The 24,119-nt window shown below is 38.0% G+C and overlaps 1 long non-coding RNA gene across 1 annotated transcript; it reads left to right on the top strand.

Moving 5' to 3' along the window:
- The first annotated feature begins 10,898 nt into the window (after positions 1 to 10,898).
- LOC134171483 (uncharacterized) lies at positions 10,899 to 22,774 on the top strand. Its single transcript, XR_009967647.1, has 3 exons — positions 10,899 to 13,482; positions 22,103 to 22,169; positions 22,514 to 22,774. It is a non-coding gene; the product is annotated as an uncharacterized LOC134171483 (long non-coding RNA).
- Positions 22,775 to 24,119: the final 1,345 nt, after the last annotated feature.

The raw sequence follows: 24,119 nt of genomic DNA, 5'->3' as shown, positions 1-24,119 counted from the left end.
TTTCGTATAAAGAAAACCAAGAAAATATGCAACATGTGCTGCCAGAACCTTTAACTGAAGGAAATAGGAAGCTTTAGATTCCTGTTCAGTTATGGAGGCTTACTGAACTGCACCTTCTTTTGGAACATGATGACAATTCCAGCGTACTTGAAAGGAAATATAGATGCTGAAATCTTAAGTGGGTCTTGGCTTCAACCTGTGAAATAATACCTGTGTAGCTACAGGGACTTATCATCCAGCTCCCCATTCCCCACTGTCGCTGGCATGAAGCGGTGAGGCTTAGAAGGTCCTGCTCTGAAGGGGACACAGTTTTGTTCTGTGCCCATGGAATGAGAAAGATGCATGTGTTCTTAGTTTTCAGGGAAGTATGCTTACTGAGTTCCCCTAGTGGATTTGAATTTCTGACAACAGTATGTTTTATTACATGGCGTTTGTTCACCGCTGGTAGCTGAAGCATATGCCTGAAGCATAGTCAACCTCATGTTTCACATGGGACTTCAAAGTGCTGACCTGCAAGAAATGTCAGTTTTCTAATAGGGAAGTAAGTGCTCTCTCAAAGCAAAAGCTGCTGAAACATTTTGGCACTGGGCATGCAGGTTGTCCAGTGCAGCATCTCAGCAGCTTTCCCTTCCTCACAGCTGCTGGGCATTCCAAGGCTAAGGGGCACTGAGAACGGATCTTCAAGTGTAGTTCAGCCACCTGCCACTTGGATGTCAGACAAGGCCTTTGCGAGATCTAGCTGTGCTTTGTTAGCTGTAAAGCTGCTTACGTACCTTCTTCGAGGGTATAGAGCTTTGGGCTGAACATGCAGGCTTTTGTTCCTTCCTGAAGTTTCCTTTAGAGAGACTCAATGAAGATCAAAATAATTCTGGGAAGTCAGTAGCCCGCCCCAGGCTCTTGAAAACTTTGCATTCCACAAAAGCATGAGGAAGAGTACCAGTCTGGGTGAGAGTACATGACTGGGTTTTTCCTGGCCAAGTCTCGATAATCCACCTCTGCCTGGCAAAATGTCTGGAACTGCAGCAGAACCTGCTACTCCTGGAAAGTCCTGCTTCAGCCACTTCCATGTAGCCAAAATTATGCTTTGACTTCCAGCCTAGGAATCCTGCTTTGCTTAGCTTAAAAGTGGAAAGACACCTCTCCTTCCACCCGTCCTTCACTCACTTCCTCTCCATACAAAACTAACTCCTTGTATAGTGTTTCAACCGATCAATAAGATTCTGTCCCCCAACCTCCAACATAGATTACAAAAGGTAAGATATTCCTGCCTGGAATCAACATAGCTTACTATGCTACATATGTTACTATGCTACATTTATTTTGTTTTTTAAATAATCCTAGGTAGATGTCACATTATTTTTATAGCACTCAGTGTCTGGTAGTGCAGCTAGGATTCTTTGAAAATTTAAAAACTGCTTTCTGCAGTCTGGTATTTAGTGCCTATCAACAAACCAGTGGTCCTGCTAGCAGGATATATCTCTTTTTTGCAAACAGCCAGAAGAAATTCTATGCACACATCAACAAACAAAAAGCAGTGATGAAAAAAATGAAACAAAACACAAAAAAAACCGAACCAAAACAAAAAAATGTCTCAGAACTTTCTGCATGATTATCCTGGGATGAGAACAATGTAATAAGTTATACAACTTTCTTGGGCTAGGAAATGTTTCCAGAAAAACACCTTCAACCTTCCCTGGCACAGTGTCATATGTTCAAAGATTGCCAGAAAAAGATGGGACTTTATAGATACCATATAGTTTGGACTAAGGACTTATGTTTGAATAAAACATTATTATCATGTTATTACTCCAGTTAGATGCCACATCCCTACTAGCATGAGAAATACCCTACCAAAAAAGAGTAAAAACTCCTGTTCAGCTGGTGTCTTCACTGGTGCTTGCAGAACTGTAAATGTCTGCTGTTAAATGTCGCCACAGAGGCGCTCACTTTCTTTACAGTTTGCTTAGAGGTTACATGCTTGCTTGTGGAGGCTCAGCATTTTTCAGATGTGGATAGAAAGAAAGAAATAAAATGCTTGGGTTTATGGGGCTTTGTGTGCCAGACTACACCTTGGCACTGAAGAAAAATGTATGCATACTCACCCAAATTTTAGTTACTGGTAGGTCAGTGTAGCAGACAAATTGGTGTATTGGATACAATGTTGGAAGGTGGTACAGCTTACAAGCTTTATATGAGGTTTTAAACTCTCTGTATTTTTTTTTTACTCTGTTAGGAATGTGAAATGTTGAAGGATTCTGAGTAGAACAGAAGTGAACATTCGAATAAAGCATGTCATTCAGATTTCCTGCACCTATTCAGCATATATGTTTGCTCCTTACGTGTAATTATCAGGGTATTGTCTTTTTAAACACACAGCAAGGTATTTTTAATCATATATGTATTCATCCCTGCACAATGAGAGTAGGTGGAGGAGGAAAATACAACAATTGCAGGATGTCTTACCAAACGTAGAAGTCATAAATCTTGATTTTTAAAATACCGTCTTGAATGTGCACTCACCTTTATTTCATTTGCAGTTGTTAACCCAGTCCTACACTTTCTTTGTATGTGATTGTCTTCAGAGTGTGATACTGTAGATGGTGCATGTGAGGGAAGCCAAGTTATAAGAAATGTTAAGTGTTACTGAAATGCAGTAAGATGAAAGGCGTGTAATAACTGCTGTGCTCTGAAGTTATGCAAAAATATGGGAAGTATTTTTCAGTTTAAAAACCGAAGGACAGCAACTGATAAAAGAAGTTTAAAAGGAGTTTCTGAACAGCCTTTCTAGCCCCTTGAACAAGTTTTTTATATGTCTGGAAAGCTGGGTTTTCTTCAGCTCTTTACTTAAACTTTTATTGTTTGTAGAATAAATAGCTACCACAAAGATAGAGAGGCAATGAAAGCTATGCAAAAACCTAAAACTTGTGGAATTCAAATACTTTGCAGAAGCATTAAAGAAGGTGATTGGGGAGTATTTCTTTAGATGTCTTTATATGAGAGGGTTTGCATGAAGTTAGAGCTACAATGATGAGAATTACTTGGATGAGTCATACCATATTTCTGCCCCTCACTTGGGTGAATATAGCCAAGGTTCTAGTGCAAACATTTGGGTTTAAATTGACCTATGCAGGAATATTCCTTCAGGTGTGTTAAAGGTAACTGAAAAGAACCAATTTGCTGTAATATTCGTGAAAAGCAAAAATAAGAATAATTATATAATCTCACAATAAACATTATGGTAATATATAAAAATATATAATGCCTACTATGTAGTAATATAATAATAAAATATTACATAATAATGTAACGCATAATATAATAATATATAATAAGCATACTTAAGTTTTGGGAGTCATTTCCTTCTAACTAATATACATAAAAATATATATATGAACAAAAATACGTGCATTGCACAAGGATAAAAATAACACCAAAATTATGAAGAGTAAGAAATTAAAATGATGCAGAAGGATTTTCCAATTATTTGCACTGTTTTATCTTGTGATAAAAATAACAAAAGCAACCTCTTCCCATTAGCTTCCTTTAGTGTTTGATTATTGCGTGCAAGTCCGTTTTCCTTAAAGAACCGCTTTCATGTTTTTTTGAATACTGTGTTCAGTTTTGTCACCTCACTGCAAGAGAGACATTAAGGTGCTGGAGCTGGTCCAGAGAAGGGCAACAAAGCTGGTGAAGCATCTAGAGCACAAGTCCTGTGAGGAGATGCCGAGGGAACCTGGGTTGTTTAGCCTGGAGAAGAGAAGGCTCAGTGGGGACTTTACTGGTCCCTACAACTCCTGAAAAGAGGTTGTAGTGAGGTGGAGGTCAGTTTCTTCTCCCAAATAAGAAATGATAAGACAAGAGGTAACGGCCTCAAGCTGCACCAGGGGAGGTTTAGATTGGATATTAAGAACAATTTCTTCACTGAGAGGGTGCTCAAGTATTGGAACAGAGTGCCCAGGGCAGTGGTGGAATCACCGTCCCTGGAAGTGTTCAAAAACCATGTAGGTGAGGCCCTAGGTGACATGGTTTAGGGGTGGTCTTGGCAGTCCTGGGGTAACGGTTGAACTTGATGATCTTAGAGGTCTTTTCCAGCCTAGCTGATTCTACTGTTATGATGCTATTTAATTATGAGTACAAAATTGGCAGATGATCCATCAGCTAGCAAACATGAAGCATATTGTGACTGCAGAAAAAAACCCCACATTTAAAACAGAAAGCAGCTGAGATTCAAGAAGACATTTAGGGGTTTCGGTTTAAAAATTAATAACAAAATAACAAACACTGTTATCTCAGGCTGTCGCTTGTCTGGGTGTCCTAAGAGCCTCCCGGCTGATGACAAAAATACAGCAAACTTAAATTTATCAATTACCATCTCAACTTCAGAGTTTAAAAAACATTTCATATAGTTGTTTTTACTAGTATATTGCTCCTTCTTCAACTCTAGATGAAATGGATTCCAGTAGCACAGTCTCTGTATTTTGTGATTACCTTTAGGTTCTCTCTCCTTTGTTCTCTTGTGTTCTTCTGTTTCTGTAGTAGTGGTACTCTCTCACACTGCCAGTGTTCCAGGACAGAAGGTTGTAAAGAGGAAAAAAGAATAAGGAAAGGAGCTGAAAGTTTTAAAGTCTTTATATATGTATTATTAGCAACCATCTTCAATATTCTGCTTTTTCCTTTTGATTTAAATAAATTTATATGTATTATATAAATCAGATGTGTAAATCTTTGCTAAAGAGCTTTTACACAATTATTTCAACATTGGCTGGGATGAGTGCTCATTTTGCTTTATTATTGAAATCTATTATTGTTGTTTGGAAAAGCAATGCAGAAAAATATCTACAGGCAGTGGTGAGCAAGTTACTGCTTCAGGTTATTAACTAGTATGGAGCAGTGGCATAAATTACACAAATGATCACTAAGTGCAGACTTACATAAATATGTAGAGTTGTGTGATACGCAAAGCACCATGTAACTGAATTTTGCTGCTGTTATCTTGTGATTTGGTTTATTTATTGCTTGGGATCTAGCAAGGTTTTGAGAAGGTAGAAGTTTCTGTTTGCAGGGGCAGGAACTGTTCATCTGCTGTCCATTATCACTTCAGAGGTGAAGGCTGTTATTTTTGTCCTTGACCTCTTAGTAAGTATCTTGGTAAAGGGGGGAGCAGATGGTAGATTCAACAAGCTAAACATCAACTGGATTTCAAGATGACAATTATATCAGTTTTGCTATAATCAAAAGCTGATCTATGGATAAAGGATGACATTAGCTAGCATTGTTCTGTATTTCTGTCCTGCATTTAGCTATTTACAGGTAGTCTCCTTTGTAGTCCTAGTAATTTCTTTGGTATGTTTTAGGCCAGTCACAATATAAATCTTAAGCAGCAATCGAGCCCATGTTCTCCATGTGGCAGGATCAATTGCAGTGCTCTGAATAACACCACTGGAAGATGCAGCTTCTGAGCTAAGAAGCTTATCATCATGGAAGTATGTGGTGATCTAATCCAGGAAACAAATAAAAATGGCATTTCCATTATATATTGGGGACTCGAAATAAAGCATCTAGGATCTTAGAAAGCTTCTTAATTCTTCTGAAACACAATGACCTTCATGAGACTGTTTTTTAACATCCTTCCAGGCCTGTAGTTTTCTACTTCAAAATTTATTGCTTTTAAATGTTACTGTCAAATCCCATACTCACAAATTTTTAATTTTAATACAGGATGATCTCACATACATCTTGAAGAGCCTGTATGTAGAATTGCACCAAATAGTGAAAATGCTGTGAAGGCCATGTTTGGGATATTGCAGGTCCATGTCTGGGGGGGTGTGGGGTGGGGAATCATCCAAGATTTTTGAACGCAAAACCACAAAGATACAACCAGTGTGTCAAGGCATGCTTACTCAACACATTAGTGGGTGCTTGAGTATATGCTAGAGCAATACCACTTCCAAGTTGCTTCTCATTTCTCTTTTTCAAAGTATTCACTTTCAGAGACTGCAAGTGGGTTACATAAAATATGGTCTAATTTGGTGTGGCTTCTCTTAGAAGGTGGTTGGGTGCTGTAGCATATGATGTGTGAAGAGAGGCTGAAGAAGCTGACTATACTAAAGGGGCTTCTTAACTGCAGTCTTCAGCTCTCTGTAGGTATTTGCAAAGAAGCTGGAGCCAGCTGGAGCTGGTGGTGCACAAAGAAAGGCAACGGACAAAAACCGCACAAGGGAAAATTCTAATTAAATGCAGAAAATAATTCTTCTCAGCATTTCCATTTGCAGATGATCACGCTATTCAGAGACACATCATCTCCTTGGTGTACTGCCTGCTTCAGTCTCCTCAGCAGTCAAGTCCCCATAAGAACAGGACTGTACTGGTCAAGCACGTCAGCAGAACTGGAGCAAGTCATTTTGCCGTGACAGATACTGTTTGGCTAGCTCCAGGCATACATAGTAGAATTCAAAAGGTACACAGAAGGAAAGCAGCAATTAAATTCGTGCAAAGGCAAGACAGAGGTCATGCATTACTTATGTAAGGGTTTTTCAGGGTAGAAGAGATCCTGGGAAGACTTACGCAATTTACAGTAAAAGTGAACAGGAAATGACTTTATTTGTCCTAATACCAGATGAAGGACTAAAATAATTGAAAACTGTTTTGGTAAAAAGAATGTCTTCACAGAATACATAATTAAAATTTATAGTTCATTGCAAGATGTTGTGGTTGCTGAGGTATAAATGATCCCAAGAAGCAAATAGCTGTAAAATACCATTAAACACAAGGGAATAGATGTAAATCCTGGTTTAGGAAGATTGTTTTGGAAGAACTTCCAAAACCTTGTAGGATATACCAAGAGAAAAACACTATGTACTTGCACGATTCTTAAACCTGTTCCTAAACTCTTGCCCTAAGCATTTGGCAGCAGGCAGAGTCAGAGACTCCACAGTAAACTAAATGGACTTTTGGTCTGACCCATGCCATAGCAAATATTATTCTTAACTTCAAAACCATTAGAGAATAAAAAAATTTTGATTGGAGTAACGTAGAATAAACAATTATCTATTGTACCCCCAGTTTTGGATATATAAACAGAGATGATCTTGTCTGTAGTGGTTTTGGACAGACAAATGTTATGGGGTCTTTAACTTTGCAGATATAGGCTAGAGAACAAATGCTAAGAATATGGTAAGGCCTGGATATTTGTGCACATTCTTTCCAGCAAGTTATTAGTTAGATAGGCTGTGAACCTGCAAAAAAGGACATCGATTAAAATGAGCTTTGATAAGTAGTGAGGTATTTGAGAGGATCTGGCTGCAAAAAAAAAAACCAAAGAAAACCAAACCAAAAAATCAACCAAATAAAAAACCCCTAGTTTTATGGGAAAAAATGATTTATTGAAAATTAAATGGAAAAAATAAGTAGGTCTGTTATTCAAGTTCAGTTTTGCAAAGGACAGATTTTTAGACACAGATGTACTAAGGCAATTAAATAAATACAGAGAAAGGTTGAGTAAAAATGCCATGAAATTTATGTAGATTGAGATGCAATATTTTACAGTTGATTTAACAGATGAAGATAACGCTTGATACCATCTTTCTGAAATTCAGCTCTGGAAAAACTAATAGTTAAATTACAAACGACAAGATTTAATGGAGTTATTGGACAGTGCATTAAAGCTATTCAAAAGGGAAAGAGCTACAGGCAGCCCTGCAATGTCTGGTAGCACAGTAGTTGCTAAAAGAACCTGGCACTGAACTTGTTTAACATTGTCAGTAATGCCCCTTGTAGAAATATAGTAAAAATATTGATTGTATCTGTTGACAATATAAATCTGTAAACATTGCCCATACAGGGTAGGGTATTGTATAAATATCACTTGTTAGGACTGGATTAATAGAAATAGGATAAAATTCAATAGATAATATGAGGGGATGTACCCTAGTCCTGGTGTCAAACTTCTGTTGAAAAACAGAAGTTTGCCAAGAATGAAGGTGGAAATGCAATCAGCTGTCCTATATAACAGCAGGATTATAAATTACTAGCCTTGTGGCCAGAAAATGAGATGACTGTTGAAAAGGTAATGCCAGTAGATGTAGAGATGTTCCTCCTACAAGAGGATGCTCATCTGGAAAACTCAATTTTGATTACCTATGTTAAAGATAAATAAATTAAAACTAAAATAATCACACAGAATCTCTGCTGTGTGAATAAGGAAAGCAGGGGGCTTATCTTCTGCACAAAGCTAGAGCTTTTTATCTGAGGTTAAACAAGTCAGCAGGGCATGTGGTTATCAAGATATTTACTAGGAGGATAAAAACTGGAAGAAAAATTACCATTTAGGCATAAAGCCAATGTTTGTACAAGAACAAAAAAGGGAGAAAACAATTGTAAATAGCTCAGGCTGGAAATGAGGCAAAAGGCCCAGTCTATTGGAACAATGTATTCCGGGACTATCTTTAAAGGGGGTGGTGGTGGTGGTGGTGGTGTGTGGGAGTGGAGATGGGAGGGGGATAGGGTAGTTATTTTTAATCTAAGGCTAGGAATAGTTTTGAAAGTGAATACATTAGATCTTAATAAAGAACACATATTTGTTAACTGGTAGGCTCATTCTAATTTTGTGCTTCCTTAAGGAAGCCCTCTGAGCTAAGAAGTTATAGGAATTTCCATTCCATCTTTGTTTATTTTGTAGAACAGGTTTAAATTGGAGCTACTCCTGTGAAGATAACAGTGCTTATTGCAAACTGATGTATTTTGCATGTGAAATCTTTCTGCACAAAATAATAGAATCATAGAATGCTTAGGAAAGGATTCTTGAGGTCATCTAGTTCCAACCACCCTGCCATGGGCAGCGTCTCCTCACACTAAACCTTGTCACCCAAGGCTCTGTCCAACCTGGCCTTGAACACTGACAGGGGTGGAGCATTCACAACTTCCCTGTGCAACCTATTCCAGTGCCTCACCACTCTCATAGTAAAGAACTTCTTCCTTATATCCAATCTAAACTTCCCCTGTTTAAGTTTTAACCTGTTACCCCTTGTCCTATCACTACAGTCCCTAATGAAGAGCCCCTCCCCAGCATCCCTATAGGCACCCTTCAGATACTGGAAGGCTGCTATGAGGTCTTCACGCAGCCTTCTCTTCTCCAGGCTGAACAGCCCCAACTTTCTCAGCCTGTCTTCATCCAGAAGATGCTCCAGTCCCCTGATCATCCTCGTGGCCCTTCTCTGGACTTATTCCAACAGTTCCATGTCCTTTTTATGTTGAGGACACCAAAACTGTACAAAATATTCCAAGAATGAGAAGTATGCCTTAAAATGTAGTCCCTGTGCAGTCTGAGGCAGTCTCAGGTCAAGAGGCTGGCTTTAGACCCAAAACTTCTGCTTACAAAGCAGACCTCAATGACTCAATGTCCAAATGGAGACCAGTAATGAATGGTGTTGTCCCTCAGGGGTCTGTGTTGGGACCGATGAACAGTGGGATTGAGTACGCCCTCAGCAAGTTTGCTGATGACACCAAGCTGTGTGGTTCGGTCGATAGGCTGGAGGGAAGGAATGCCATCCAGAGGGACCTTGACACGCTTGTGAGGTGGGCTGATGCCAACCTCATGAAGTTTAACCATGCCAAGTGCAAGGTCCTACACCTGGGTCAGAGCAATCCCAGGCACAGCTACAGGTTGGGCAGAGAAGAGATCCAGAGCAGCCCTGCAGAGAAGGACTTGGGGGTGCTGGTCGGTGAGAAAATGAACATGGGCCGGCTTCAGTGTGCGCTCGCAGCCCAGAAAGCCAACCGTATCCTGGGCTGCATCAAAAGGAGAGTGACCAGCAGGTGGGAGGAGGTGATCCTGCCCCTCTGCTCTGCTCTTGTGAGATCTCACCTGGAGTATTGTGTGCAGTTCTGGTGTCCTCAACATAAAAAGGACATGGTTAGTAGGATGCAGGTCCTCAGTAAAGCCCTTTTTACAGGGTTACCTACATCTCATGCAGAAGTTTTCCTTGTGTGCACAAGACTCACTTCGAGAGCATGCTAAATGCTTCTGCTTGTCAAGATCTCATAGAGCTTAGCTTCTATCACTGCAATGCACACAGTCCAAAGCTATTAAGGCACTGAAGTGCTCAGGAAATGGGCATACTTGAGCTTGTGTTCCTATGGAAAATTACTCCCTTTCCCATTCTTAAAATGCACTGGAAAGATCCATCCTTACCAATCTGTTATTACAGGTTTGCTTTGTATGCAGAAGTTTTGGGTCTAAAACTAGCCTCTTGATTTGAGACTGCCCTCAGACTGCACAAGAGCTACTTTTTAAGGCATGCTTCTCACACTCTCCTCTTCAGAATATTCTGTTGAGAGCAATAGGGATTTAGTTTAGATCTTCATTAGGACCCAAGCTGTTAGGAGTTGGGGGAGTTCCCCTGACACTGGACCCATTCACATTACATCTGAGAGCTTGCATTGTATTTCATGCTGCTTTATCTCAATTTTATTGAAAATGACAGCTTTGTTGCTTTATTAATTTTTTCCTGTATACACAGAGAAAAGCTTGTTCATGTGGATTTTTATTTTTTTTTTCTGGCTGGACTGATTTCTTTCATTAAGAAAAAAAATATTTTTAAGCAATCTAACATCTGACTACAAGACTTTGCCTTTTAAGTATCAGAATTCTGATCTACAACAACTAAGTCCTTAATTATTCTGTTTTGAACTTAGACCTCCAATATGTCTCATATGAGGAAAGAATCTTGATTAGATTTATCCCAAATGTAGGATGGATCACTCATTCAAGCATTCATTACATGTGCTGGCAACTGACTGGCAGTGTTGGGATGGATTGGTGCCTTCCTCCCCCAACAAATCTAGTTTAAAGCTGCCTTGACCAGCCTGGCAAGTTTCTAGCAAAACGGCGTGCAACTAGCCCCATCAGTCTCCAGTAGACCTGGCCTCCCATATCAAGTACCATGGTCTAAGTAACCAAAACCCTGAATATGGCACCACCTTTTTAACTTTTGTTAGCCTTTATTAACCTGCTAAATCTACCTGGCCTTTTCAAGGTCTTCCTCTTTGACCTAGAGGATCAATGAAAAAAATAATTATATGGATGTGAAAGTTTTCTGGCTGTTTTACCACGTTGGTGCTCATACATTTCAATGAGTTTCTTAAGAGAATTGGTGTGTGTGTGTTATTTTTTTCATAGCACTGTTTAATTACCTTTTCCTCTGTTTTCTGCATTCTTTTAAGGCAAAAAGCACATTGGACCAGATCCTGCAGGAGAAGGTTCTCGAAATCTTCAGGAGGATTTCTAGTGGCCACGTGGGTGTGCTAGTATATGTGTGAAGTAGGAAATTATCTCTTAATGTGTGTTAGAAAGTTATGGACTTTCTATGCAATGTGCTACTTACACCCCAATAATTGTTTGCACCCATATTTTCATTCCAGAGTAAATGAAAGTAATATAACATGTGCTTAAAGTGACAGTTTCCAATCAAATCATGCCTTGCAGATTCATAACCTGCCTTTTTCTCACAATGAGAGAATGAGCCATGTAACCCATCCTAAGTTTTGTAACAGTATTTCTCAACCTACAATGTTACTCAAATTAGTAATAAAATAGACTACAAAAAATATTATCATAGGATTTGAGTAGAGTAACTGTTGTGCAAGAGATGACTTTAAGTGGATTTTTTTACAGCTAAGGTAGATTTTTCACTGTATTCCCTATACAAATAGCATTTCTAAAAATGATTTCTTAAGATATAATTACAGGTATTCTCATGATATCTGATGTTTTCCTATGTAAACAGAGTGAAAATATTCAAAATGGAAACTGTGCTTCTGCTCATACTTTGGTTGCTTTTGAGTAATTATAGTTGGAAACAATACTATGCAAATAGAAGCACTCCTTTAATGATAGGAAGTTTTACATATATTTTCAGGTAACTTGTGTAAGTATAGAACACAAAGATAAGTGAAATCAGATGAGGAAGCAAATTGTGTAGGATCTGGCACAAAAAGACTTGAAAGGGATGAGGTCCTGGGGTTAAATCTCTTTCATAACTCTCACATGCATTTAAACTATTATGCTGTTAAATCATATTGTTTGCTTGGAATTTTTAATCTCTAATGAGTTATGCACATGAGGACACATTATTCCCAGAGAAGCTTGAATGGGTTTATAACAATCTGACTATGCAAATACTTATAAGTTAGAGGCAGAAAATATAACTTCAAAATGAAAATCCTAACCGAAGTTTAAATTTGGTATAAGATTTAAAAATAATTGTATTTTTAGTATATACGGAACATAAGGTGATGGAGGGAAAATAATTTTGACAAACCTAGTCATAAATTCTGTAGACATAAGCTTCAGCAAGTGGGATCTTTGATGACAGCAATATATAAAAAGGAGAATAGCTGTAAAACATTTAATACTATTTTATATAGTTTTCTGTGTTTGTAGAAACACATTTCAGAAATAAATAGACTGAGAATCTGAGGAATACTTTCCAAAGAGATCTGAAATATGAATCCTGAGAATGTGTTGATTCATAATTTGTTACAGTTAGCCTGTTAATAATTAATTCTGCTAATACTATGTATTTCAGAACTATGCAAAAAATTAAGCTCTTCAAGAGTATCTTTATACTCCCTGTGTTTATTTAACTTTACTGTGGATTGAACTTTTATTCTGCATTTGTAGAGGTCAGCACTTCTGATTGTATACCAGAATAGCTTTTATAATAGGTTTTTAGAACAAACACTACACTTCTTTTGGATGATCAGAAGCAAACACTGAAGATGTAGCCCTTGGTTTTCTTTCTTACTGCAGTTTTACGTGAACAAAATAAAAATTCTTAACTTTTAAGATGAAATATGTAAGAAAGTTAGTATGAAATATTGCACTTCATGAAAATATCTGGTGGAATCTTTTGCAGTCAACTTCTTGGTATGTTGGCTGATGAACTAAATGAAGCTCAAATTATCTTCTTATGCTGAGCAAAGTTGAATTCCATGTACATATTGTGTATGTAACTTGCATTGCAGATTTTGATACTTATACAAAAAAATGAAGTTGTTATGACTTTTGCCTTTAGTGAATCTTAGGAGATAGAATTTTTCTACTCACAGTGAACTTAAGGAGCAATTACTGGAATTCCATAGAAATCTGCTTTTTTTCTATTGGTGTTGGTAACCATCGGTGACATTAGCTTCTGCAACTTCTAAGCCTTCAAATATTTTGGCTACATCGATGATTTATTTATAATTTTATTTCTCCTTATTCTGTAATTCTTTTATGTTAAATTCAGAAAAGGGTATATATTCCTGTCTACTTACAGACAAGAGCTCTGATGTACTCATGGTGTTTTACTGCCTGACAATATTACTTTAAATAATCTGACAAACAGTAATTATGTCATTTATCCTTCCCTTTTCAGGACACGCAACACAGTCAAGAAGCTTGCTCTGGAAGCAGTGGTCTTAATTTTTAATGTCAACAAGATGGTATGTTTAAAAAAAAAAACCCTGAAAAACAATAGTACAAGTCTTGTCTTCATATCAGGTCCTACCTTCTAGAGGAATTTACCCCAGGATTTCAGGTCATCTGACAAATATATTCCCTGACTTAAATAGACTGAGAACCCCATGTCCCCCATGACAATTGCCTTGTGACACAGGAGCAGAGTTATTTGTCCTTTTTAAGTGTTCTGTTCCTGTAGGCTATAGAAAAAGATGAACCCCTGCATATTGCTGATGTTTTGTTTTGGGTGATTTTAATGGGAATCTGGTATGGGAGGTAGGTGGTAGATCTGATTTGTGTTGAACCTGTGAAGTGATGTGCTGGTAAGGTGTCTAAGCAATGATATTTTCTAGTCTAAATGTATCAGACAGCTGTCATTCCATGAGTGATCAAAGCCCGCAGTCCACCTGAATGAGGCAGAATTTGGTGGCTAAATGTTACTGCCAGTGACTATTTGAGATTTAGTGCCAGTGGTTAGACAGTTGTCTGTCTAAACTTCTCTTTAAGATAGGGCTTTTTCCTCAAGTTTTTGTAAAAACAAAGGACACACACCTACATGTGCATCTGCCATGCTTGCAACCTGTCCAGTCAGGTCCAACCTGTGAGATATTGAACAGTTGGACAGGTTCAGGCACGTGAGTCTTTTCATGCATCCAATAAAATGCTCAAGTCTAAACTTGAGTTTGCATTTTGCTGTCTTTAGGGACCTCTCTGATTTGTGAGAATGGAACTGAACTGTTAACTAAAGCATACTAAAACGGCAATGGGAACGTTTCAAAATTATTTCCTTTGTTATCTATGTTGCTGCTTTATTGCTGAGTCAAGTCTTAGACCAACATTTTTAATTTCTTCACTGGCTGTATCACGTCAGCGCATTTTCTTTCTTGGTGGTAGTGATGTAGGTGTATATCTCAGAGAACAGAAGCTATGAGTGTACTTTAAAGGCAGATTGTAAAATACTCTGCTTAGGACCCAAGGCACCGATGTTCTCACTGTATGAGCGCTGTCGTGCAAGTGGTAGATGATACACATAGGAAAATGAATAAAAATAAATCATCTCAATTGTAACAAATATTCCTATTGTACAAGACAGAGTTGTATATAGATTGTTCAAAAATTACTCCCATGCTTCAGAAAATTTATGTTTAAAATGAAAGTTAAATATTACAAGGGACATAAGAAAATTATTTATGATATTTCTAAGAGTCATGTTTGGAAGGATTTGACAGAAAAATGATAATAAATATTCTTAAGTAAAGCATCATAGAAAAAGACAATTTCTAGAGCTTTATTGTGTTTTGTTCAAATGAACTGTTGATAGTTCAGTTAATTTGGGAGGATGTCAAACCAAGAGTCTCACTGGGATAGGGAGAATCTGCCAAGATTTTTAGTGGATGCCAGCAGGTTCAGAAAAGTTGCATTGCCGGAGGCAGTCTGGACAACGATCTTGTAATGACCTGCTAACTGACTTTGTGAATAACCTTGTAAATGACCTTGTAAATGTGATCATTTTAGGAGATTTGCTAGTTCTCTTAGCAGTGAAGTAGCCAAGAACATGCAGTGAAGAGAATCAGGGCCCAAATCTTCCAATTTACAGGAAAGTACTTTCCAAATCTTCCAATTTACGGGAAAGTACTTTCATATAGATGACTTTTGTAGGAGAGAACATGGCTCATATTGCACTTTTACAGGAAACACTCATTGCATGACAGTATTTGTTTTGATTCAGCTTCCAACAGATGTGAAATTCCAAGTTTTGCAGATGAGACTAATTTCTTTATTGACAAATACTTACCTTCTGAGTCACTATGGACCATGTAGACCTACCCTCTTTGAGTAGAAATTCAGAAATGATAGAACATTAGTTTCATTCTTCAAAGTGTTTTGATATATGAATTTGAAAAATCCTATCTCAGCTTTTGGATAGAGCAACCTTTAATCATAGAATTATAGAATAGTTAGGTTTGGAAAGGACCTTAAGATCACTTAGTTCCAACCCCCCTGCCATGGTCAGGGACACCTCACACTAAGCCATCTCACCTAAGGGCCTGGCCTTGCACACTGCCAGGGATGGAGCATTCACAACCTCCCTGGGCAACCCCTTCCAGTGCTTCACCACCCTTACAGTAAAGAACTTCCTCCTTATATCCAATCTAAACTTCCCCTGTTTAAGTTTTAACCCATTACCCCTTGTCCTGTCACTACAGTCCCTAATGAAGAGTCCCTCTCCAGCATCCCTATAGGCCCCCTTCAGATACTGGAAGGCTGCTATGAGGTCTCCACGCAGCCTTCTCTTCTCCAGGCTGAACAGCCCCAACTTTCTCAGCCTGTCTCCGTACAGGAGGTGCTCCAGTCCCCTGGAGTGGCCCCTCTCTGTCTTCATATGGGAGGTGCTCCAGTCCCCTGATCATCCTCTTGGCCCTTCTCTGTTCCAACAGTTCCATGTCCTTTTTATGTTGAGGACACCAGAACTGCACACAATACTCCAGGTGAGGTCTCAAAAGAGCAGAGTAGAGGGGCAGGATCACCTCCTTCCACCTGCTGGTCACTCTCCTTTTGATGCAGCCCAGGATACGGTTGGCTTTCTGGACTGCAAGTGCACGCTGAAGCTGGCTCATGTTCATTTTCTCATCAACCAACACCCGCAAGTCCTTCTCCGCAGGGCTGCTCTGAATCTCTTCTCTGCCCAACCTGTAGCTGTGCCTCGGGTTGCTCTGACCCAGGTGTAGGACCTTGCACTTGGCATGGTTAAACTTCATGAGGTTGGCATCAGCCCACCTCACAAGTGTGTCAAGGTCCCTCTGGATGGCATTCCTTCCCTCCAGCATATCAACCGAACCACACAGCTTGGTGTCATCGGCAGACTTGCTGAGGGGGCACTCAATCACACTGTCCATGTCAGCAACGAAGATGTTAAACAAGACTGGTCCGAATATTGATCCCTGAGGGACACCACTCGTTACCGGTCTGCAGCTGGACATTGAGCCACTGACCACAACTCTCTGCGTGCGGCCATCCAGCCAGTTCTTTGTCCACCGAGTGGTCCACCTACCAAACTGATGTCTCTCCAACTTAGACAAGGATGTCGTGTGGGACAGTGTTGAATGGTTTGCACCGGTCCAGGTAGATGACATCAACTGCTCTACCCCTGTCCATCAGTTCTGTTGCCCCATCATAGAAGGCCACCAAATTGGTCAGGCAGGATTTCCCCTTAGTGAAGCCATGCTGGCTGTCACCAAGCACCTTGTTGTTTTTCATGTGCCTTAGCATGCCATCCAGGAGAATCTGCTCCAAGATTTTGCCAGGCACAGTGGTGAGACTGACTGGTCTGTAATTCCCCGGGTCATCCATTTTCCCCTTCTTGAAAATGGGGGTTGTATTCCCCTTTTTCCAGTCATGGGGAACTTCACCTGACTGCCATGATTTCTCAAATATGATGGACAGTGGCTTAGCAGCTTCATTCGATGGCTCCTTCAGGACCGACAAATGGATTTCATCAGGTCCCATGGACTTGTGCACATTCAGGTTCTTAAGATGGTCTCGAACCAGTTCCTCTCCTACAGTGGGCACAAGGTCTTCATTCTCACAGTCCCTGCATCTACCTTCCAAGACTTGGGTGGTGTGGTCAGAGCCTTTGCCCGTGAAGACTGAGGCAAAGAAGTCATTCAGAACCTCAGCCTTCTCCAAATCCTGTGTAGGTAGCTCTCCCGAGAGCTTCCTGAGGGAGCCTACGTTGTCCCTAGCCTTTTATTCACTACGTACCTATAGAATCCCTTCCTGTTATCCTTAACATCCCTAGCTAAGTTTAATTCTAACTGGGCCTTAGCTTTCCTAACCTGGTCCCTAGCTTCCCAAACAACATCCCTGTATTCTTCCCAGGCCGCCTGTCCTTGTTTCCACCTTCTATAAGCCTCTTTTTTTCATTTGAATTTTCCTCAGCAATTTTAATTAAATTAATTTAATTTAATTTAATTTTAATTTAATTTAATTTTAACTAACTATAATTTCAGCACACTTTTGTAAGTGGATCCTAATCTTACTCAAGCAAATGCACAACTTTTTTTCAGACCTTGCTTTTTCTACAGTTTCTGCTTGTGTTATACTTCATTTAATTCTACCTCTGTCTTAAATGTTCTGGTCTGATTAGTCTTCCAGAAGTACTTTTCAAACTTTTTGAACTCTTATTTATTATAATACGTTTGGTTGTTGGGCGCTGAAGAAATTAAGTATATCAAACATCAAAAGTCATACAGATGGATTTCCATTCTGTTTTCTGGGGTAAGATGAACTTCCAGCACAGGCCATTAAACCAAACAATGTACTTGATATTCATGTTAAACAGAACCAGAACATGGTATTTACATTTATTATAATGTATTTCCTAATGTTAGGCTAACAGAATCTGTGTACTGATTAAAATACTGATCAGAAGGTTTAACTGAAAAGCTGCTCCGAAATTAATACCAGCAGCAGTAACTACGCATTTCAGCATTTCATCTTTTTAGCTTCTGTGGTATGTACATACATCAGCTCTTTCTCACTGATCTAAAAAGTGCAGACAGAGTTTAGGCAACTCTCAATGCCATCCATTGTATACCTAGTATTGCTAGAATTCTAAACTGCCTGATTTTCCTGGGCATTTTTCCCATGGTGCTGTTAACCATGGCAAGTTTCCTACAAAAAGTAATTGTTTTTCTTAGGGAAAAAAAAGACATTCTTTGTAAAATATTCACAGCAAGAGGCCAGCAGATGTAATTTTCTGATATCAGAAGATTATATTCAGAACAAAAAAATGTTGAAAAAGGTTGATGAATTCAATGTTCCACCTTCATCTAGTGTGAAGCATACAAACACAAATCCTCAGTCAAGTGCCAAACTATGTTAAATATTGCTCAGATATTAGTTTAAGACACTAGCTTTGAGGTTACGTTTCAAGGATTGTGTCTATCCACAAGGTGTATAAAAGAGCAAATCTCTAATTTTCCCCAGGTTCTGCTGGGTACAGATGCAGGCTCTTTTGGTAACTTGCTTTGCCCTGCTTTGGCCAATATGTGGACATCCCCTTTCAAGCTATTTTCTAACCTGTCACGGCCTTTTCCTTTTCATCATCAAACTTAAATTTTAGCCCTGCAAGATTTAAAACATTAGGACCTGCAAATAGAAGGAATAGAAGTGATAGAGAAAAAAATATCTACTTTTCTGCCAGCATTGTTCTACTTGTCTTGCAAGAAAGTTTTATGGTGACTCATGGTGAGTTGCTTGGCTGGTACATTCACTTATCACAAAGTCAACCAGTGTTGGCTTCTGAAGAAAGGAAAGTTCCAACATTTCATATTTAGCAATCATTGGAGCAGGGATTGGAAATCACATTCGATTCATACCTCTTAATGCAGTGTATTAATACCAAATTGTGTTAACACTGTTAGGATAAATTAGTTTCTAAGAAATTTCAAGGGAAAATGTTAAATCTACAACCTGATTTCTCAAAATCTAATATTCTAAAAGACTCTAGAATTTATCTGATTCTTAGATGGGTCAGGGGAGTGTTTATTTTAGAATCATAGAATCATAAAATCATAGAATAGTTAGGGTTGGAAAGGACCTTAAGATCATCCAGTTCCAACCCCCCCTGCCATGGGCAGGGACACCTCACACTAAACCATATCACCCAAGGCTCTGTCCAACCTGGCCTTGAACACTGCCAGGGTTGGAGCATTCACAGCCTCCCTGGGCAACCCATTCCAGTGCCTCACCTCCCTAACAGGAAAGAACTTTTTCCTTATATCCAATTTAAACTTCCCCTGTTTAAGCTTTAACCCGTTACCCCTTGTCCTACCACTACAGTCCCTAATGAAGAGTCCTTCTCCAGCATCTCTATAGGCCCCCTTCAGATACTGGAAGGCTGCTATGAGGTCTCCACGCAGCCTTCTCTTCTCCAGGCTGAACAGCCCTGACTTTCTCAGCTTGTCTTCAAATGGGAGGTGCTCCAGTCCCCTGATCATTTTAGTGAATGATTAATTAGGCCTGCAATAAATGCAAAAATAGTATCCTGCAAATAGTTCTAACAAGAGCTACTTCTTGTAGGCCACAATTTAAGAAGGTATGTAGGAACTTTCATTAGCAAAGCACGTAAACAGTTACATTAACTTCAGGAAGTGTACAGATATGCTTAATAGAGGGCAAATACTGAGCTCAGGGCATCCAAGAAATATGATACAAAATTGCAGACAGGCTGAAAAATTATAATTTCAAGTTCTTGTTTCTAAGATTCCAATTTGCTGTCTATGTTTTTATTGAAATTCTAAAGTGAAACTCTGAAATTCCAAAATCTTTACTGGAACTGTAGAATGAGGTTTCAGATGACATTAACTTCAGGTTGAATTCTATTGGTTTTGGCTTGTTTGTCAAAAGCTTTTTGATTGTCTCAAAATAATGTCTAGTACTCTGCAAGCATAATCTATAGTTTGCCAACAAAAAGAATGTCATTTCCAATTACATCACTGCATCAGTGCTATATTTTATTTTTTCTGAACACAGTTGATCATCTTTATGAATTTAATGATTAAAATCACTGAAAACCAGATGTCCGTATATCTACTCACATATTTGATTGTGTCTTTTTGCATATCTTAGGTATATGTATTTTATAGTAAGTATGCTAAACAAAAAAAAAAAAGAAGATATTTGACTGGAGCTCTTTATTCTGTATGACTTCCCAAATGAAGAGGGATTTTTTAGGAATTCTTAAATAGCCATGTTCGAAATCATTAAGGATATGTGAATTACACAGAGTCATAGAAAGTGTTCTCTAAGGACTCCTGAGACAGTAACTACTTTAGTCCTCTTTTCCTAAGGCAGAATCAATAACATCTAAGCTGTTGACAGCATTTTTTCCATTCCTCACTTAAAAATGCACAGCAGTTGGGTTATACAGCCTCCTTTGGTTATCTAGCCTCCTTGGTTATCTATTGTTATGTTTAGTTGACTTTACAAACAGATCAATCAAGGAAAGCTGACTGTCACTCTCGCAGCAGCTTAATTGACTGCTCAACTTCAGGGTAGTTTGGAGTGGACAAAGAGAGCAGTTCAGCCTCCTCCACTTCCTTGGTGTCTGAAAGAAAGGAGGAAGGTGCCTCCAGACGGGAAGCAATGGCTGTCAGGTGCACATCTGCAGGAGGCTGGAGGTGAGGACCTGAGCCCAAGGCTCTCTCTCTGTGCCACGCAGCTGAGCCCCGAACCCTGTGTGGTTTGAAACAGCAGCCAGTGCTGTCTGTGCAGGTGGGTCCTGCCTCCTCTGGGGATATATCCGCAGCCACAGCACAAGACAGCTAGGCTGGCAGTGCGGCTGCACAATGTTGTTTCAAATTAATTTTGTTTGCTAAGAAAATGAGGGGAATTCAGTACTTCCTTATGTTGAGTCTCTAAATTCTCACAGGAGACTTTTGTGCTTGCATACAGCAACCTTCCACAGCAGATTGACAACAGACCTGAGACTGTTTTGCATTACATGTTAATTATGTGGTACATGGTGTTTTCCTTTTATTTTTAGAGAATGAAAGATACATTTTGTTTTTCCAAATTTTGAAATAAAAATGTGTTTTAAATTTCTGGTCTTAAACACTGTACTAAATAGAGCTACAAAGGTTCTTATTTTGGGGGTGTCAGAATTTAATTTTTCCTTTCATTTTCTGTGTGTTTCACCTTCTTACCTGCTGGCCCCTCTGTAAAGGTTGATGACTTGGTGTGTTGGGAAAAGAAGAAATAGCAGGGATCTCATCAAAATTGTACTGAAGATCTTGTTTAAACAAATCCTATGCTGTAAATTAATAATACTTTTTAAAAGCTGAGCATATATGTTTTTCTGAACAGTGTTTTAATCTAATTTAAAACACTAGAACTGGTTAGAGTGGACTTCATTCTCTTGGCCATATAAAAGATACATCACAGAATCACAGAATATATATGTATATATGAAGTATATAGGATGTATATATGTGTATATATATATATATACGAGATGTTTATCAGGAGCTACACTCTGATATAATCTCTTTTACTTAACAAAATGACACAAAAGGAATCATAGATGCCAGTGCAGATGAGAGGAAGGGAAAAGACTTTAAATCATTCTTTCACATTCAAATGCTGGCTTGCTGAATATTATGAGAACAGAATAAAAGAAAGTGGGATGAAAATGTGAAGGAAGAGATATGAAGGAAATTCTTTTCAGAATCTTGACTAATTATTACCAAAACAAATCACTTAAAAATCATTAAAAAAACACCAAGAACACTTTACTTATTATTGGTTCATTTTGTAAGGAAGTACAGTAATTATTATTCTTGATATTGTTCAATTCTTGTCTCTTGCATTTAGTGGTCTTTACTAAGTTTTTTTTGAAAAACATGATATTTCCTTTTTAATAATAAATGTTTCAAAATGCATAAACATCACAGTTCATTTGTTTGTTTTCCAGAAGAAAATTTAATTAAGATTATTTTTTTAAATAAGTACTTAAGGATTATTGAAGACCAAAGGCAATATGATCATAGAAAAAAATAAATTCATAAGCTTAGAGATATTTCTTTGTTTTTTTTCATTTAGGTGTTACTGTGAGTGATTTTATATAGGAGCAGATGGATGAAGTCACCTAGCCAAGGCTGAGTCAAAGGTAGACTACAAAGCCCTGTGCTAATGATTTCTTTATCTTTTCTCCTTCAAAAATATTTAATTTTCTAATGACCATTACCTAAGCATTACAATTTGAGTCTTTTGTTACCTTAATTAGATTGACTTAATATTAAATATTAATCAATTTAATATTTTCAGTTAACCTGTAGTTGTTATACTGGTTTATAATTTGGCTATTGGTTCTGGCTATAAATGAAACTAAGGCTCTGCTTCACTCACCAAAAGTAAAATACTCAACTGCACAGACTTTTTGTTTTTAGTGTAATGATATTAGTAATAAGTAGTAATACTACTATTTCAAATGTAATTGTGATTTTCTTTCAGAAAAAGCTTTGTCTAGAAGCCATTTTAGTATTGTCCCATTACTGTCAATATGAGAGAACTGGTATTTTTAGGGAATGGAGAATAGAGTAATTGCAGAAATTGAAGAATGCCTAATGGTTTCCCCTTTAAATAACAAATTTCTTCATATGGGACAACTGAAATGAAAGCATACCTTTCATTTGAAAATTAATCCAACTAATTTAGAAGGTATGACTTATATTTTGCAAATACATACAGGCATGTTAATGTGTTACACACAAGCAGTTACACAGACTGTATGTGAATATGTTTGTTAGATGTAATAGCATGGCAACAGGCAAATCAAAAATGCCTAAAAGAAATACAGGTTTCATTATTTGCAGAAGTTAACTAAAATCTTGGCAAGATTTTCCTTTGATGTTCTATACATAATTGTTTTTAAAAATGGATACTTTTATAAACTTCCTAGAATTGTGTCTGGCATCTTTAAAGACGCAGTTGGTTTAGTCAGTACCTTGTTCTCTGTTCTAAAAGTTAACATCTCCTTTGTTGTTTAAACACAAAACATGTCCCTGCTGTCACTACCAATTTCAATTTTAGCTGTTCTGAGAATAAAAACATTTTGAATTGTAGGACTCCCATGTCTGACTCCATCAAAGAATCATCTTTACCTTATATTTTATCCACCTATATGCACCTTTGTTCATATATCATTATTAGATTGCAAAGGGATGCTCTTAAAATTTAGCATATATCAGAAATAAACTTACCTCTGCAATATTATGCCAGCCCCCTTGTGTACTTCTCAGTTTTTAATTATAATTTTAACCTTTAATCCAAAGTTGTGCTTACAGTTATATTTACAAATATTTCTTTACAGTTATATTTACAAATATTTCTTAACACTTTCCATAACCATTTACTCAGACATGAAAAGATGGAACTGAAACAGAAGATGTAATTGGCTGAGTTAGAATTTGGGATGTTCAAGTTAACTCACATATTTATTTCATACTTTAAGCATATACTTGAACTATTCCTCTAGAACATTATTGCATTTCTAAAGAGCTTGGGGCTGAATAAGAACTAGATCAAGAAAGAAAACCTTAGCACAAGTATAATTCTCTTGAGTAAAAGCTTTTCTTCTTGTGAAGCTAGGATTTATATAGAACTATGTATGTGCATATTCATGCGTGTGTGTGTGTGCATGTGTGTTTGTGAACTACAAAAAGGTAAAAGCTCTTTTAAGAAGGAAGTACTTTATATGAATCGTGGCACACTAAGACTTAAACACTGGCACTGATACTGTTGTAAGTTGTAAGATAGCCAACAGATCATGGTGAGCCAATTGAAAGGAAAGAGGCAGCTTTGATTTTGACTGTCATATATCTTGAAACAGTGACTACATTCACGAAGTTTCATTTAACTCAGGCTTAGAGACTAATGTGTTTGACTATGATTCTATGATTTGTCAAACACAAAAGTACTGACAAAGACATATGGAAGACAAAACTGACTTGGATCTGACCAAGATACTTTCAAGGTAGAACCTTTTATTTGTGAATTAACCGAGCATATGTTAGCTGAAGTCTGAAGTGACTAGACAGGTAAGTGTTGGATTGTGCCC

The sequence above is a fragment of the Pezoporus occidentalis genome, unplaced genomic scaffold (assembly GCF_034315485.1).
Source record: "Pezoporus occidentalis ecotype Australia unplaced genomic scaffold, CSIRO_AGI_Poc_V1 ctg112, whole genome shotgun sequence".
NCBI lineage: Eukaryota > Metazoa > Chordata > Aves > Psittaciformes > Psittacidae > Pezoporus > Pezoporus occidentalis.
Note: the sequence above shows the minus strand (reverse complement) of the source record. Positions and strands in the feature narration are given on the sequence as shown.